At 38.0% G+C, this 19,942-nt stretch overlaps 1 pseudogene; it reads left to right on the forward strand.

The window, feature by feature from the left end:
* The first annotated feature begins 19,097 nt into the window (after nt 1-19,097).
* On the forward strand, nt 19,098-19,563 carry LOC121158363 (annotated as a pseudogene).
* The last annotated feature ends 379 nt before the right edge of the window (nt 19,564-19,942 follow it).

Raw genomic sequence — 19,942 nt, forward strand, 5'->3', positions numbered from 1 at the left:
TCTCTAGAAAGGAAAAATATAATCCCAAATAGGATTGACTACCTGATATACTCTCCTTGGAGGACTACAACAATCCTGCCTGAACGCTAGCAGTTATAACTGCTACGCTGAGTTGGGAAGAGTGAGGTTCAGAGGATCTGAAGAGAAAATCCAAAGAGCACCACAACTCTCGGTTTGATATTTGCTATTGTTTGCCCTGACTTGTGATGCTTACTACGAAGAGTGACAGAGGACATCAGGACAGTCAGCACAGTGGAGGCCCTGGAGAGGCTGGAACCTCACTCAGTTAGGGTTGGTAACTTGGATTAGCAGCTTGTGAAAGGTGTTAACCCTGCCGCAGTATCTGTTTCCTGTTTACATAAAGAATGGATAATCACAGTAACTATTCCATATGTTTGTAGGAAAGTTGAATAAGAAAGTCATATAAAGTACTTAATCCATTGTTAATTCTATAAATGTTAATCATTATTGTTGTTTCAGTTATGGTTGCTATAGGGGAGAGACATATAAGGGAATATTTCTGCAAATTTTCAATGAAGTTACTTTATATATCTGAATAGGTGGCAGGAGGGAAGGGAAGAGAAGGAAAGGGGGAGAGGAGAGAAGTCTCCCATCTACTGTTTTACTCACCAAATCCCAAATGTTGATTAGAGCAGGGACTGAGCTAGGCCAACTGGGAGCCAGGACTTGAGGCTTACCTCCTGCCTCTCAGTGTGAGCATTACAAGTAGAACCAGGACCTGAACTCTGATATGAAATATGAGCATCTCAAGTAGTATATTGATATATTACTTCATACTTGTTAGGCCAAATGTCCACCCTGGGAAGTAGATTTTTAAAGCCTATTCCAGATACATCCTATCCAATAATTTCTTCATTCAATGTAAGTGTATAATTGAATGGCCACTACACAGGGATAGACCTAACTATTTGGGTCACAACACAAGGTCTTAGTAAAATGCTCAGAGATGAAAAGTCCCCTCTAATGTTGACGTTCCTTTCAGTTGCCTTCCTCCAACGAACTGTTCCCTTCCATTGTCCTAGCAGTCCAGAGCTACTCACTGAAGTTCATTTAAACAAATAAAATTCTTTTGTGCACATTATTTTCTCATCTGCTGTTTTGATGATGGTCTTAATTCATGCTAAGATGTTAAACACTAGACTTTACACAATTGACCTTTTCATGCTGGAATTTCAGAGTTTCAAGTGGATTTTAAGCAGGTAAAGACATTTCTCCAATCAATTCATGCAGGCAGTTTTCCCTACATACAAGGATGGCTTGGCCATAGCTACTGAGATCTTGTCATGTGATCTGATGGCATATATAGTTTAGTTGGAGATACAGAAATACACCAAATAGGTGACAGAAAAAAAAATGCTCTCACTGCTGGAGACTACTAATTTATCTTCATTCTCTATGGCTTTGTCTATTTTGTATAAATTGAATGATAAAATATGAGTATGTGGTATTGCTTTTTTTTTACTTGTTACAATGTTTCCAAGGTTCATCAATCTGTAGCTTGCATCAATACTTTACTCCTTCTCACAGCTGAGTAATATTTCATCTTATAGGCAAATTTATCACATATTTTGTTTATCCATTCTTTAGCTGGTAGATATTTGAAGTGTTCATAACTTTGGCTATTGTGCATAGTACTGCCTGAATACTCTTGTGCAGGTTTTGCATGGGCACCTGCATTCTTTTTTTTTTTAAGATTTATTTTTATTATTTTTTTATTAGAAAGGTGGATATACAGAGAGGAGAGACTGAGAGGAAGATCTTCCGTCCGATGATTCACTCCCCAGGTGGCACCTGCTTTCAATTCCTTTCAATATATATGCAGAAATGGAATTTCCAGATCCTATGTAATTATATTTATTTAACTTATGAAGGAATTACAAAGAGATTTTTGGCTTCCCATTTTACATCATCACTAGCAATGTACAAATTTTCTTACTTCTCCATGTTTTTTCCAAATTTTTTTATTTTTCATTTTTTAAAAAAAATCTAGCCATTCTGGACCTTACACAGCTACAGCTCATTGTGATTTTGATTTTTGTTTCCTTGATGACTAATGAGGCTGGGTTCCATTTCATGTACTTGTTACCCAGTTGGATATCTTTATGGCACAATTTTAAATATCTCATTTAATTCTTGCCATAGATCTGACAGATATTTCATAGATAAGTACACTGAGCTATGTAAAACGAGATGAAATAAATTGTCAGATATCATGGCAGAATTAAATTAAAATCCATATATTTCACTCCTGAGAAATAGTTGTAATGTCCCTGGGAAGTGACAGATTTGGGCTACATAAAGTTTTTTGGCTTCTCAGATTAAGAAAACCTCCAGGGCTCTGGGATTATGCTTAGGCCAGTTGCAGTGGGTAAACCACTCACAGCTCTCTCTCTCTGTGCCAGTTATGAAGTGTGTTACTTCTGGGCATTCAGGTTTCCCAAAGGAATCTTTTTAGGGGCTTCTGTAGATCATTGGACACTTTCATTTTTATTTTAAACAAAAAGATTCTGACTGTTGTAATCTCACTGAGAGCTACTATCTTTCATGAAAAGTCCATTTTATTTAACTAACTAGAATATTTTGGTCAAAAGGTAGAAGATGAAAAGGTTGGACTTGCATAACCCAGTAGGAACAGAATCCAGACTGTTTTTCAAAGAGCTTTTGATCACTCACGACATTCAAAGAGCTTTGAAATAAAACAGATGAATCAGGAGCCTATGTCCTGGAGCCAGTACTTTGCTAACTACAGACAAACCCAACAGCTCAATGAACACATGTTTGTGCACTACCACGTGCCACATACATCATATGTACATATCACATATCATATGTTGCTTGTGTGGCACAACAAGCAACTGAAGAAACTGACTTTGTACCTACTATAACTGTCCTGCCTCCTTTTGAGATTGTTCTTACAACAATTAGATAATTTTGAAAATTAAATAATCCACAAATAGTAAGGAAAGTTTCTACAAAGTGCTCTTGATACAGTAATTTCTAGAAAGAGTGCTCCCTGGCAAATATGAAATGCCTAGGGTGGGAGCTGTAAGTAAGTTGTTTAAACCCTAACTTGGCACAATGAACTTCCTTATTAGCATGGCTAAGATTGAATCCTGTCTGTTTTGGATCTAGCTTCCTGCTAATGTGCCTGGGAAGCAGAGGATGGTGCCCTAAGTACTAAGGTTCTTGATGCACAGTTAGAAAACCCAGATGGTATTCCTGGCTCCTGGCTTAGCTTAGTTGTTCAGCACTGGCTACTGTGGGCTTTAGGGAAACAGCCATTAGATGGAAATCTCCCTCTATTATTTTTTCAAACGCAGCCCCTCCCTTCTCTCTCACACACACAATCTACTTTTCAAATGTATATTTTCAAATATACAGGTATACATCATTTTAGTAACAACAAGAAAGATGCCTGAAGATACGGGGCTTAGGTTACTTTAAATATTTGACCCCAACTGAATACTCTTTCACTCGCTATGTAGTAGTGCTAAAGTGATACTTAGGAAATTGTAAATCAAAACCATGAGAATCAATTACATACTGGGACTAATTGGGGAGTCCAAAGATTTAACTTTGGATAAACACTTCAGTATCCTGACATTAAGCGAGAACACTTGCTGCCTGCGCTTGGTGGGAGCACCATGTTTTCCCAGGTACTTGTGTGACTAACAGTTGCCTGTCACATACTCCTGTTCAGTGTGGGGTGTTTTCATTCCACTCGGGCAAATCTCTAGTAACACCAGAGCTTTCTGTTTATTTTAAGGAAGTGCAAACTACAAATGTTGACCAAATCTGAACCAGGCTCCCTGGTCTCCAGGCAAAATGGATTGTGGTTTCTATTGTTTTCTTTAAATGTGTTTAAATGTGTTTGTATATGAATAGAGCAATTTGGCAAAGAAAATATAGTGAGATTCACTCAGAAATCTTTTGTCTTATGATATGTTTCTCCCAAGGACAGATGAAAAAATTGGCAAGAGTTTCCATTACAGAGTGATGACTGTAATATTACCAGTTTTAAGCATGCAGTGTTGTGTTTTTAAGAAACATCTCTTAAAACAAGAGATTTTTCAGAACAAAAAATCCCTAAGAATCTTCTCTGCATGAATTAAAAAAAAAAACTTTAAGCAAAATTAACATTTCCATAAAGATGAGGCATTAGTGGAAACAACTGGGACACATTTGCTGCTGCCACGACTGTATCTGGAACATTTGTTTCCTGGAGAGTGTGGAGAGATAAAGCGAACTCTTTTATCCTCTGGATCCAAAATACAGAGGCCTCAAAAACCTGCCTCAGCACAGGGCTTACTAAGGGACAGAACTGGGCTGTGAAAGTGCAGAGTCTACAAAACAAGGTCGTTAGAGGAATGGACGTGATGTGGAAGGGGAAATCCAGCTGAACTGACTTGAACTCCCTGTATACTGTCAAAATGCCACTGGGCTTTCCAAAGCAGTTATTTGTATATTGGAAGTGTGCAGTTCTAAATTTAAAAAAAAAAAACACCAAATAGGATAATTCACATTAGAGCTGACATAAAATTAAAGGCAACAGATAGTGCTGGTTCTTTCTTCTACAGTTTACTTCTCTGACAGTGGTATCCTATGCAGAGAATTCTTGTCCTCCCCAAAAAGCTAGTTTTTTTCCTTATTATTTCTGATGCTATCTTATTTGAATTTTATTATTGTTTCCAATTATAGATGGAAAAATATGAGGATTGTTTAAAATAGAAAATCATAAAAAGGTAAAAATCACCTGTCGTTGCAATCACAGTTATAAGAAATTTTAATGTTTTTGTCTAGTTTTTCCAGCCTTTCACATGTTTTTGCTCCACACAATGCATATGGCAGAACTCACAAAAATGAATTATTATCTTGCTTTTTATCTGCAGTGTCACAGATTATAAAATGAGATTTTAACATGACACTAAGTGTTTCTTGAGCACAAGAGTTTAAATGACACATGATATTATCCTTTAATAATCTAAGCATTGTTCAAGTGTAGGTGGTTTTACTTCTTCTTGTTGTAAGTGTTGAAGTGATGAATAATTTGATGTATCCATTTTGGATCATATCTCTGGTTATTTCCTTTGGACAGTCTCTAGAATTGGAATAGATGAGAATAATAAAAAATAAGATATTTTAGAGCTCAGGATATATTTTCTCTTTCAGTTTGACTGAATGTGCTTAAGTAAGTCATATCAAGTACCAGCCCTGGTTGAAAAGACTAGGTTTATCAATTTTATCACAAATCATCGTCTTATTTATGAATGTTAAGAAAGAAGAATTTCCAAGTGATGTACGAAAAATAGTGCCTCATTGTTGCTTTAATTTGCTTTTTCCTTAAAACTAACTAAAACATACATTTAAAATTACTGGATGATAATTTGTATAGTTCAGAAAATGTTCATTTCCATTACATAATTTACTTAATATTCTTTGTTGTTTGTGAATTAGAAATATATGTTCATTACAAAAATTAAGCAAACAAAACTCATCCACAATAAAAATATTAAAATAACATTTCATCCCATCCCCAAAGAGTATTGTATACATACCATGGTATTTCAAAAAGTTTGTGGAAAAGTAAAATTAAAAGAGAAAGATATTTTAGTGCAAAAGTATTCTGAAGTCTATGAGCAGATTTTTTTTTTCTTTTTGGTAAGATTCATTTTCCCACAAAGTTCTTGAATAACATACTTCTTATAGTCACTTGTTTTCATAATTTCACAAAAGTATAGAATTTTAAATATTTGTTTACTTATTTTGCACTTAAAAATATATTATGGTCTGTATTTGCTTGCCAATCTTCAGTACTTCTAATTCACTTAAAAAGCTCCGAAATTTCTGAAATTTCAACAGTTTATTTTGCTATTTCTCATACACATCTTATGTTCTTTGTGAATATGACTCTGGTTTAGTTCTGTGTGTCTTCACTGTAACTGAAGAAAAACAGGAGTCTGACGTTGCACTGTCTATTTCTGAAGGAAGACAATTATGTCCCCAAAGCTGAGAACACAGCTCTCACTAACTGTTAACAGGACAAAATAAGGTGTTATGATAGGGACCATTCCCCATGCCACGAAATGACAAAACAGCCTGGTTACAAAAGGTTCACAAGCCTTCTTACAGATGTCTCCTCTTCCCTTTCCACTCCAGAACCACAGCACAGGGATGGAGGAGGAGCAGGGCACTGAGTCACCACCCTGCCACCCATCCTCTGCTGCGTGGGTGGCTTAATGCTTCCAACCAGTGACTAGGCTGACATCAGCATCAGCTGCATGTCAGATACCTGCTATCCCTAATACAAGCAGCTGTAAAAGTACATTCAGTACATACGCTCTTAGTTTCTGCTTCCAGGAAATAGTTTGAATCCAGCAAAATTCAACGGTCCAGAGGAGGGAGACGTTGCCAGGCTCTGCCCCTTCTACCTCCTGCCTCTGCGCATTCTCAGAACTGCCACAAGACTTGCCTGCCTCATCTGACTGTGATGGATGGAGACTAGTCATTCACAAATTCTTACTCCTGGGGAAACTGGGAGGGGACCATACACAATTCATTCACATATTCATCCATCATACATTTATTAAATATCTCTGTAATACTGGTTTCTGACACCTTGATAGACAGCATAGGATGAAAAAACAATTCTTCATGATAAAGATATGAATGTGAATGAATAGTTATGATAATATAGGGTTGATGCTAGGTTAGAAGTGTTTACAGAGGGGAGAATCGCAGAGTGGAGGTAAGTTGCTGCTGCTTGGGAGACAAGGAGATTAGAAAGGCTTCATTGAGTAGTTGTGTTGGAACCAACTCTGTTGGTCTTTTCCAAAAACTGACTTCCTGTGTGACCCTACAACCAGAACAAAACAGCAAAGTATGCATCAGGCACAGGGTTGTGAACAAGTTTCCAACCTCAGTGAAAGTTTCTTAACCTAGGGACAACCTGTCCCAGCCTAAGGACACAGTGTCTCCATATCAGAGGCCAAACTGAGAGAACAGATGTATTTGATGCTACAGTGGAATTTCATCTGGCCTTCAACTTCACTTGATTTTGTCCATAAGCAGGTGTTGACAGAAAGCTAAAGAAAGCTAAATCTTTCAGTAAGATGGAGTGAAAGCGCATTTTATGTTAATCATTTTCTGGAATTTCTTCCCAGGTTAAGAATACAGGATGGGAGAGTACTGTTCACATCCACTGTGGATCCAAAAGTGTGCTTCCAATGCTGATTGTGCAGGGAAATTTGAAATACAGGCCAGAATGATAACCCTGTCAAGATGAAGAATTCCTATTTGACTTTTTAAGGAAATGCAAACCACATAAGTTGGATCTTCATTAGTAAAATCATTCATTTTTTAAAAAATTAACCAATTTATTAGTACATTAAATAATTAGGCAAAAAATTAGAAAATGTATATGACAAATTTAAAGTCTGTTATTTCTAGAACATTACATTGTGTCACCCATTTATGTGGGGAGAGGAACTTCCAATTATGCAGTCATCAGTAGAAGACAATCATTATGGCCTTAGTGACCCCAGACTTGTAGGCACAACCTCTACAGCCAGGGAGCTGGATTGGAAGTGGAGCAACTGGGACACAAATCCATGTCCAAATGGGATCCCAGGATTTGCAAGGTGAGGATTTAGCCACAAAGCCATTCTGCCAGGCCTGAAATATTTTAAGTGTAATAAAAACCCATCTCAATCCAGTGAAGGAATTTTCTTCATGATGCATACTTCAAAGTCTATGCAATGCTAATCAATCTTCTCATTCATACTGTTTTTCATACATTTTAAATGGTCATTTTATAACAACAATAATAATAATACATTGGATAAAAGCATTCAATAAGCCTACCATGCATTTACAAGTTGGCCTAAAAGTCTTCAGAAATATGCATTACTTTTGAAAATTCTATTTTTACTTAATTCAATGGGAGAATGACACAGAGAGTGGCAGAGAAAGAGCTCTTCCATCTATAGGTCCGCAACCCAGGGCTGTGCCAGACTGAAGTAAAAAACCTGGAACTCCAGCTGGGTCTCTCACTTGAATAGCATGGGCCCAAGTACATGGGCCATCCTCTGTTGCTTTCCCAGATATATTAGCAATTAACTGAATTGGAAGCAGGCAGCTGGGACTTGAATTGGGACATTAATATGGACACCATCTCAGGTGGCAGTCCAACTTACTGCATTACAGCAATGACTCCTTCAATATCATGAAAGTGAGCAAAGGACTTTAGGACAACACATAATCATAGCACATTTTCATGTAATTAAGTAATTTATCTGAGTGAGCAGTTTAGTATGCAATATTTTAATGCCATTGAATGATAAATTTTATATAGATATTATTCATTAATATATGTGTATAACATCAGAACACTATCCTATATTATCTGGATAAAGCTGATAAAGATCCAACTTGGGGCCAAAATTTCCAAACTTCTGACTTAAGAAATCAGTATCTTAAAAATCTGTGAAAATGCAACTTAGAAGAATATTGGGAACTTCCTAGTGTTATTTTATTCCTAGATTGAGCATACCAGGTAAACTTAGTGCCATTCCTCCGTAAAAATCTAACCCGTGTGGGATTTACAGGAGTAACAAGAAACAGTGCACAATCTCAGACCCATTTTATAACCCTAGGAGTTGACACTAACTTTAATGCCAAAGTAGTCTGAGAAAAACTCAAAGTTCTGTTAATGGTGAAGATTGGGTTACAGCAATATTAGAATACAGCAAGAAAGGGAAAAAAAGTTACATACTTTTAAAAATACATACACATGTATCTATCAATTTTTATTTGTATTAGGAAAAATGAACAGAATTTCATTTATTTAAAGAAAAAAGGAAGCCAATGATGTTGAATGAGCATTTAGAATATTCATGTTTTGACCATAACTTAATTAATGTTTACCTTTTTAAAATATCCCTAGGGCCCAGTGGCATGGCCTAGTGGCTAAAGTCCTCATCTTGAATGTGCCAGGATCCCATTTGGGCACCGGTTCTAATCCCGGCAGCTCCACTTTCCATCCAGCTCCCTGCTTGTGGCCTAGGAAAGCAGTTGAGGACGGCCCAAAGCTTTGGGACCTGCACCTGTGTGGGATACCTGGAAGAAGTTCCTGGATCCTGGCTTGGGACCAGCATAGCATCGGCCGTTGCGCTTACTTGGGGAGTAAATTCTAGGATGGAAGATCTTGCTCTTTATTTCTCCTCCTCTCTGTATATCTGACTTTCCAATAAATAAATAAATATTTTAAAAATATATCCCTTTTTTGGTTCAATGAAGAAGAAAGTGGTACCATTTTCTCAAAGTGGTTTTATATGGTACTGTAACCACCAAAAGCATAGTAACTTTGAAATATTTTTATAGTTTGCCTTGCAAATTTGTTATGATATTTTAAATCTTTGTTTAGTCTGAGTATTCTACTTTCGTTGTTTCTTTGAATAGATTACTACTTCCAATGGTTCCTATCCTGAATGTTTACAGGTAATTTAGTACTGGGGCAAATTTGAAATCATACAAATAAATTCAAATGGCCAGTAACAATATGGAGCAATTCAGTATGGGGGGAGGGCTTGGGGAGGGGTTGGGGGAATCCCAGAATCTATGCCACTGTGTCATAAAATGAAACAATAATAATAAAAAAATTCAGATGGAGAGAAAACTAAGCACAAAGCAGAGAAATGCCATGGCGAATTCTAAACAGCAGCTTGCGGCAGATTTCCATTCCAGTAAATGCTGTAGTTAGTGCCAAAGGAGTATGCCACCTGAACTCTGAACTTTGGTTTCAAAATATTTGAACAGTGATTCTTTCACTGTAGTTGGAAAACATAGACAGGACAGAGGCAGGAGGTGATGTTGGAGAAGTAGCATGGGACCAGTACAGAAAGAATCATGAGTGCTGTATTATCTTCTCTTCCATGTATGCTGGGAGGCTCTGGTTCAATGAGAACTGGATCGTCAAAAAGGAGGACTCCTGTCCCTCCTCAAGCCTGCTCATTGACACTGGGTTTTTTCCTTATTAGGCTGGTTGCTCTAGATCAATTCCCCTAGCTCCTGGGGGCCCATCTGCTAGCATTCATTTCTTGCTATTTCTGTTAGATTTCTTGCTCATCCCTGTAGCCTCTGCATCCTCTCCATGCCTTGTGTTCTCTCATAAAGGACATTAGTGGCTCATTAAATATACAGCCTGGATCAAAAACTGCATAAACTGTCAGTTCACTTTCCTCAAGGGTAGAGAGGGTTGAATCTTTGAACCTTCCTAAGGAGCAGGGGAAATAATTACATTTCACCTTTGTAATTAATCTAATGAATGCAGATTTTCATATTCAGAAGGGTTGATTATTCATGTTCCACGTGACAGTTTAGTGTACCTCCCTCTCCCATCACTGTGTCTCTTCCCATTAAGGTCTCTTACTTAGACTTATATTGAGTCTTTCCCTCCATCCTAAAGACATTCTTTCAAAAATCTGACCAAGGCAGTCCATGGCTTAGAAATCTGTGATAGTTTCCAATAGTTTTGAAGACTGGTTTACACTCAACAGTGTGTTTCCTGGGTTAGGCAGAACAGTGCTGTTGTCTGCAATGTTTATGTTCTAATCTTAGAACCTGTGAGCAGACGCATGGCAAAGTTGAGGCAAATGTGATTCCGGTGTGAAAAGACCCTGGATTGTCAGAATGGACCAAAAGCAATCACAAGGTTTCTTATAAGAGAGTGGCAGTGGATCAAGAATAGGAAACATAAAAACAGAAGCAAGAAGTTGGAACTAAGTGAACAAATGGCCACAAAACAGGAAACACAAGCAATCCCAAGATCTTGGGAAGATCAGAAAGTTTCCAAAAGAACCCAGTCTGGCTGACTTCTTCATATTAGATCTGTAAGTTTTATTTTAAAATTCTCACTTTGACTTTTAAGATAACAGTAATTTGTTATAGAAGCAATAAAACTTGGGCCTCACCAATCTAATTTGTTTCTCTCCTTGGCACTCAGGTCCAGGCCCAAGGCTATAAGTGGGTCAGTGTGACTGGTTCTGGCCAATGGGATATGAGAGCCAGTTACAAAGGCCCATTTCCCAACCTAGAGCACAAGACATCTTCTCTTCCCCATCTGGTTTTCCCTTTTTCTGCACCTTGGGGTTTATAAATGTGAGGACAATCGCCATGCACCCTTGGATGATGGAAGAACCCTGAAGGGCAACAGCACTGGAAACACTCTTTATATGGAACATTTGCACTGGACTTTGCTGAAATAAGAATAAGGTTTTATTTTTTTAAGGTACTAAAATTTGGAGGAAGCTTGTTAATTTGGGTTATTGTTAATTTGAGTTGTCCTGGGTAAAATCCAATTTTTTTTTTTTTAATTCCAAGGAGAACTTCCTTCTGGTGACCCTAGTGTCATGGTCAGTGAGTGCACAACAGAAAGGACATCTTGGTAAGAAAATAATTGCTGAGATTGTTAACAAGAATAGGATAATTTGACAATGAAACTAACCCTTTATAGTGGTGGTCTCAAGGCAACATTCTGGCTGGCTTGTCCCTTCTGAATGAGTTTATTGCATCTTCTCAAGTCAGTCCTGAAGTTTCCTTCTTCTCACATCCTATCTTGGCTTTTGGCCTCCTTTTGCATCTACAGGCCTATAACAGCCTTCCCAATGAATCTCCTTTTCCTTAAGCTTACCACATCCAGATTCTGATAGAAGAGTTAACGAACAAGATTGAAGACAGGATTGGCAGTGGGGGATAAGAGTAGGAAAGTGAAAATTTCACCCTCTTGAAACAATCAGTTTTAAACCCATTATATAAATCTTGACTCATTTGTGTAACAAACCCCTGGATTCAACAGCTAATAGGGAAGCAGAATTGTGGCACAGCAAGTTAATACCCTTTCAGAACTTCTGCATTCCATATTGGAGGGCCAGTTTGAGTCCCAGCTGCCCCACTTCCAATCCAGTTTTCTGCAGCTGGGAAGGCAGGAGCAGATGTCCTGGGTGTTTGGGTTTCTGCCACCCATGTGAAAGAGATGGCAGATGAAGTTCCTGGCTCCTGGCTTCAGCCTGGCCCAGCCCCAGCTATTGCAGACATTTTGAGAATAAATGAGCAGATGGAAAATCAACCTCTCTCTTGCTGGCTTTCCTTCTCTGTCATTGTGCCTTTCAAATAAATACGTAAATAAATTTTTGAAAAATGCCTAGCAGGTGTTGAGTATACACATATGTAAGACACATAATAGGGCACATTTGTAAGTAAAATGAATTGACTACAGCAACCAGCTCTGGCACTACCATGTGAGAAAAAATATTGATTCCAAAAAACTCCCTTTAATTTCCTCCTTAGTAATTTATCAGCAATAGTACGATCAGAATGAGAGTATACACTTTTGAAATCTACTATGCAAATTGAGCAAAATCAATTCTCTCCTAAATGCTACTCAAATGATGACAAAGGATCAACAACAAGATGCCCCTGTTAAAGGGTGAAAAGGAGTGCACAGCAGACCATCAGTCTGAAGAAAACTGGCACTTAAACCAGCAGCATGAGAGGCAAGAGCCAGGAACAAGCTGATTCATGCTGCAGAATCCCAGGAAGGCTGGAGAAGTGAAAGTGCCAGGTACCTCTGAAGCACAGATATGGATTTTCATCAGGCAATTCTTCCTCAGCATATGAACCAGGCAAATGCCTCCCCCTACCTTGGCTGAGGACTGGATAGGCCAACACAGACAAGTTGCGGGTTTGAGAACCACAGGCACAACTGAGGTGTGGGTGATGCGGTACACTGAAATGATGGGGATATTAAATATACCTATCACAAGGAGGCATCTTCTACACCAACTTTGGGTGAACTGTAAACAGTTACATATGTCAATTCCAGAATTTTTGATATCTACGCACCTATTTTAATGTCATCTAGTTATCTTTATAAATACAATTTCAGGGCCTGCTAGAACTGAGAGCAGCCTTGCCCTTAATAATCCTTTGTTCTGGTAACTGGATGAATTCAAAACTGTGAACCTCAGCTGAGCAAAGCGGCTATGCTCGCCACAAAGCAGGTACACAGATACTGTGCATTCTAGTGCTCTATTCTATAGCAACCCAGAGCTTGGTGCTTAGGGATTGAGTGGAATGAGTTCAGACTTCACCTCTGCCAGTCACCTGCTAAGCAAATTAACTAGCTCCCTAGTGTCAGTGCCCTTATTTAAAAACAAAACAAATACGTTAATTCTTCAAGTATTTATTTGGTAGTATCATATATTTAGGAATTACCTCAGTTTGTAATGAGAGACCAATAATCAAAATTATATTGCTTTCAAAAACAGAATTTCAGGAAGTTAAATTATAAATAATAGATAACATTATTCTTTCCTTCTACCATAGAGTTAAATCAAAAATAAGATTCTAGGTAACAGGATGGCTAGTGCTTTATTTTTTCATTTTTATTTTAAAGTCAGATTTTACAGAGAGAATAAGAAACAGAAAAAGAGGTTGTTTTCCATCCACTAGTTCATTCCTTAATGACCATAATGACTACAGCTGAACTAATCTGAAATCAGGAGCCAAGATATGTGTCTCCCACTTCGGCATAGGGGCCCAAGGATTTGAGCCATCTTCTACTGTTTTCCTAGGTCACAAGTAGGTGGCTGGGTTAAAGTGGAGCATCTGGAACAGGAACTAGTGTCCATGTGGGATGCTGGTGCTAACATGAGGAGGATTAGCTTTCTATGCCACAGAGCCAGCCCTGCTAGTGTTTTTAAACATCAAAATACTAAGACCCAGAATGCTAGCAAATGCATTTAAGAGGTTAATGGATTTAGAAAATCAGCATTCAAATATCATCATAACAGTAATGGATTTATCCGAGTATCATCAATGGATGCCAAACCTAGTAATAAAATTTTAATGAAAGAAAGAGTATTTCCATAGCCTTAAGTATCTTATCATAAGACTTTATTAATTACAAGGAGCAAAAACTGTCATGATGGAGAAACTTGGCAGAGAGTATGTTAAGCAAATGACTAAAGTTAATATCACATTAATGGGACAAATCTATACCATGTGTCACTTGTTAAGATGCATCAAAAAATATAATGATACTGCTCATTTGTTTCTTCCAAATTTGCATAACATGAATTAATTATGAAGAAACAGAGAAAATACCACAGGTTAAAGGAGAACTAAGAGGTAGACAAATTAAAATCAATGCATAACCCTAGATTGCATCATGGACCAAGAAAAAAAAAACCTGAAAGAAGATATTATTAGGATGTAATCATTTGACTTTGTGGTCAGAAAGCTGCATATTGGAGTATCTGGTTTCATCACTTGGCCCCATCCTGACTCCAGCTTCCTACTAGTGCAGATCCTGGAGTGCAGTGGTGATAACTCTAGTCGTATCACTGGCACATACAAAGGAAACCTGGCTCCTGACTTTGGCTGCCTGCCTAAGGCTTTTTTTTTTTTTTTAAGATTTATTTTTATTATTTTTTTATTGGAAAGGCGGATATATACAGAGAGGAGAGACAGAGAGGAAGATCTTCCGTCCGATGATTCATTCCCTAAGTGAGCGCAATGGCCAATGCTATGCCGATCCGAAGGCAGGAGCCTCTTCTGGGTCTCCCATGCAGGTGCAGGGTCCCAAAGCCTTGGGCCGTCCTCGACTGCTTTCCCGGGCCACAGGCAGGGAGCTGGAAGGGAAGTGGGGCTGCCGGGATAGAACCGATAGAAACGGTGCCCATATGGGATCCCGGGCGTGCAGGCGAGGAGCTTAACCACTGCGCCACCATGCTGGGCCCTGCCTAAAGCTTTTGTGGGTATCTAGGGAGTGAACCAGCAAATAACAGCTCTGTGTCCTTCCCTCTGACTCTCAAATACATGAATACAATTGTTTTCAGTGGAGGGGATGATATTCCCCCAGTTCTACTTTCAGACCAGGGATGGTCTCCCAATGAAACTGTTGAATTTATCTGGATTTAAAATAAGATGCCGGAGTTTCTGCATGGTCCATACCTGCAATGAAGAAATCATGACTGGATATGAACTGTACTACTGCAACAACATGGAGGAATTCAGTATGGGGGGAGGCCTTTTTGGAGAGGTTGGGGGAATCCCAGAGCCTATGAAACTGTGTCAGAAAATAAAATAAAAAAAGACATTATGACAATGGGTGATATCTGAATATCAAATGGGGTTAGATAATAGTCACTGTGTCAATATATATACATTGTGTCATAAAGAATATAGCAAGTTTTCAATAAAATAAAATAAAGTAGGAGACAAAGAAGAAAATATGAATGTAGGAGATTAGCCATTTTATTGCTGATTCTTTGATATAATCAATATAGGTTGTTTTAAGTAGTATCTACCATAAAATAGTGTGGTAGAATCTCTAAGTTGCCACTTGAATGATTAATCTTTCATTCTTGATAACAAAATTTCTTATTTTTTTAGGTAGGTAGGTTCACATTAAAAGCTGTATTTCCCACCTTCCCTTATAGCATGGTACATTGCTGTAAGGCTACATTGCTAAGTTCTGACAGAAGGGACTAAATCCTCTCTCTTCAGACAAAAGAGAAGTGAACTTCCAAACTATCCATTTTTTTTTTAAGCATCTTCTCCTGCATTGTTACCTGGGGTACGGTTATAATACCTGGATCTTTGGCCACTCTTTTAGACAGTAAGGAGTTAAGGTTCATACTGCAGGCATAGTGAACAGAGATAAAACAAACAAAATTGCCTGAAAAAAGCTGTTAAACCAACCTGGAATGTCTGCCTGGTAGATGATTTTATATAATCTACTTTGTTCAATGCTTTACTCCATAAAGGTGGATACCATCAAAGTACCTCCTAGAACCTCACAGAGTCTTCACAGAGCTTCAAATGTTGTCTACCACAGTAATAGAAATTCATCCCAGTTTGGTACTGTTTCAAGCAACTTAATTTTCTTCAAAGATTACATTAACCATGTTCCATCCCCTGTAAATATTTTGACAAAAATAATACAGTCCTCATCTGGTTTTCCAGTTTGTTAAAACCACACTGTTTGTTTCCATATCATTCTTATTTATTGATTGTGAACTAAGGCAACAGTAAATGACATATTTTGTCACAGGAACTGCTCCAAAATCTCAGAAGTTTAAAGCAAAGGTTTCTTTCAGGTCAGCAAGGTGGCTTTCTCTATTCCACGTATTCCTTATTCTGAGTGATTAAATCTTCCCCTTTCATAGAAATGACAGGTGAGCTTCTAAAGTGTCTATTGGTCCTTAAGACCTTCATTCAGCAAGTGCCGTAAGTAGTGTTTAAGACTGCTTGGGATACCTGCATCCATATGGGAGTGCTTGGGTTCAAGTTCTGGTTGTACTCCCAGTTCAAGCTTGCTGTTGACCCTGTGAATCCTGCAGGTCATCAGACGATGACTGAGGTAGTTTTATCCACTTACATGGGGACCCAAACTGAGTTTTCAGTTTAGAGTCATCCTAGCCCAATCCTAATTTGTTTTCTCTCTCTCTCAATCTTTCTATAAATAAATAAGCAAATAAATAAATAAGTCATCATCAGGAATGAGATATGTCACTTCCACTCCTAGTCACAAAGTCACACCTAACTCCAAGCACTTCCCTGTTTTGTACCCAGGAGGCGCGTCCCAGCATTACTTGAGAACGCTAATAACTACCAGATTCAGTATTTAAGAATCAATTCTGCGATCACATTCCATTTTAATCTTCTGAATGTGCTTTCAGTACATTTTTAAAGAAAGATCTTATTGGTTAGTAAAATGAGCTGGCTACATTTATTATGATTATAGCAAGTGAAATATCTCTGAACAGTTAGGGGATTGTGTCTAACTCTCTTTATCTGCCAGCATTTGCTTGTGACTAGAAGATAATAAGAAAAAAATCAAGATCTCAAAGTTCTGTCATTGTAGTCTAACCACCTTAGTCCAGATAAGTAGTATGAGAAGAATGCAGGATGGCTGTGCAATCTTCAGTACACATTTAAAGTGCTCACTGAATATTTTCTTTTCCAAACATACCTGTAAGAGATCGTATTTCCTCAATGGTCTTCACAAAGAAGACACGTTGTAACAGACTGAGTACAGAATATATGAGAAAATTCAATTGTCTTCTATTAATCTTGAAATGAAAGACATTAGGAAAAGAAATCATTTCAAGGAAATGAAATTGATTTTTATATAAATATATACTTTTGCTAACATGCAATAGGTAATTGCCATTTTAAGTGAATTAGTAAATTTATATGTGCAATTTAAAGTTTTTGTAGTTAATTCTTAATATGGTAATTAGTAATAAATTATAATCCACATAAACACTAGGTCTTTGAGGTACTCAAGTTGTATTTATTTTTGGTTTTGGAAAAATTATCCTTAATTTAAGAGTTTAAAGGTTTACTGACACCAAAAGATTTAAGAATAAAAATCAGTTCTATTTAGTCTCAAACTACCACATTTTTGTGTTTTAAATTGTCCTGCATTTGTAAGTGCTAATATAGACTTCCGCCTTTCAAACGTAATGCTTTCAGTTAAATTTTTGCTTGCTCATTAAATGAGGAGTCATTTACATATTCAAAAATAAAATTTTCACTCTATAATAAAAGTTTCTAATCAATGTAATTAATAATACTCAGAAACAAGATGCAGAAATACATTATTCAATATGGCTTTCTTTCCCTGGAACAACCCACACACCAGCTGTCTAATCTCTTACCAACCGTATAAGCCAACCCAGACATGCTGATATTTTCTGCTATGGTTTTGCTATTGTAGGGATGGTTTATAGATAATTTAAGTAATGATTTTCTGCCACTTTTCCTTCAGGTTTTTCCTGATCACTGTGTTTAAAAGAAACTTCCTCCAGTTATTTTCTACTAAATCACCTAATTCTGCCTATAGCTTTCTTGCAAATCTATAATTATATCCTTCATGTATCAGTTTTCTGCATTCCAACTAGAATTCAAGCACTGTAAGAACACTGTGTTTCAAAGCTTAATACAATATCTGGCACTGTGGCTCATCAAGAAGTAGTGGTTAGCTGAATCTAATTTTCTGTTTATCATGTTTGGTCAATGACGTTTAATAACACAAGATATTAAATTTGTGTAGTTAATGGACATTTAATATAAAATGTTCAATGTTGTAATATATAGTTTTATAATGGATAACATCAATCTCTTCTTGCGTTGGACAAGTTTAAAATACTGCATTTTTATCTTATATATTTAAATATGTATGAGAAATTAACCTAGTAGGGACTAATACAAAAGTCTAAAAAATATTTAGAAGTCAGGTCTTGAAGAACCCACAATAGTTTTAGTCCCAAACTGAATTTCTACAAATACTTTTTATCTTTAATGTACTTTGGATTGTAATCACATCTCATGAACTCATTCTCTCTTTGTGGTTTTATTAATACATACCTGATTGTAACTCGAACGCCAAGCACAAAATAATGCAGGCCGCTCACAATATGTCCTTGTTGTTATTAACCAAGTTACACGTGGAGCACAATGGAGTGGCTGTTTTCAGGGGAGATATTCCCATGTCTGAGTGTGATTAGCACAGACCTGTTAAATCTCTCTCTGAGCCATCTGTGAGCTCCTTCTTGCTTTAAAACAACACATGCTAGCTCTGCTCAGTTCTAAGTCAGTTTTAACCACAACTGTTATCTTTATCTTAAACCTGGGAAGATTCTCAAATGCCTGAAGCTTGGAAATAGCAATTTTTACTCCTCGAATAAAAGACTTCTTTCTAATCAACTGTCCCATATGAAATTTCATTGCATTAAATGTTGACCAGAAAAGAATCAATCCATTAAAAAAATTATTTACTTACTGGAAAGGCAGATTTTTTAGAGAGAAGGAGAGGCAGAGAGAGGAAAATCTTCCATCTGCCCAAAGGGTCTCAAAGTCTAGAGCAAAGCTGCTGTGATGCCAGGAGCCTAGACCTTCTTCCAGGTTTCGCACAAGGGTGCAGGAGCTGGCAGGTGGAGGATTAGCCAATTGAGCTATCGAACTGGCTCAGTTCCAGTCCATTCATAAAGGGTAAACTAGCTTTTCACCAAATGGCACGAAAAGCGAAGAAGGGAGCTCCTGCCCCTCCCAAAGTTGAAGCCAAAGCGAAGTCTCTGAAGGCCAAGAAGGTGGTGCTGAAATGTGTCCACAGCCACAAGAAAGAAGATCCGCATGTCCCCCACCTTCCAGTGGCCCAAGACACAGCACCTGCACCGGCAGCCTAAATACCCCTGGAAGAGTGCCCCCAGGAGGAACAAGCTTGACCACTGTGCCATCATCAAGTTCCCCCTGACCACAGCGTCCGCTATGAAGAAAATAGAAGACAGCACACTGGTGTTCATTGTGGATGTCAAGGCCAACAAGCACCAGATCAAACAAGCCATGAAGAAGCTCTATGACACTGATGTGGCCAGAGTCAATACCCTGATCAGACCTGATGGAGAAAAGAAGGCACACGTGCGGTTGGCTCCGGATTATGATGCTCTGGATGTTGCCGACAAAACTGGGATCATCTAAACTGCATGCAGCTTTCTAATTCTAACTATGTCTTTCACCATATTAAAAAAGAAAACCAAACCATATTGGGTTACTGATGAGCTTAGAACATATTCTTGTGTTTAACCTTTGAACAAACAAAATGAAATCTTCAGGCACTTGAGCTCTCTTGCTTGCTCTTGGTTCAATCTCGAGGGTTCCTTTTGTAGTGGCCTTCCTGTGAGGACCCTGATTGGGCGAATCAGCACTCATGGAGGTTTTCCTGATAAAGACCTGGCAGTAAATGTGCCCTCCACTGCTTGGGGACTAAGGTCTTCACTGCCGTCTCTGCACAAGCTCTTCTAACCTGTTCTGATCACTGTAAATCAGAGCATGCACCGGTAGCCTCCAAAGACTGCAC

Source organism: Ochotona curzoniae, unplaced genomic scaffold (assembly GCF_017591425.1).
Source record: "Ochotona curzoniae isolate NIBS_2020 unplaced genomic scaffold, NIBS_Ocur_1.0 contig_3819, whole genome shotgun sequence".
In the NCBI taxonomy this organism is placed as follows: Eukaryota; Metazoa; Chordata; class Mammalia; order Lagomorpha; family Ochotonidae; genus Ochotona; species Ochotona curzoniae.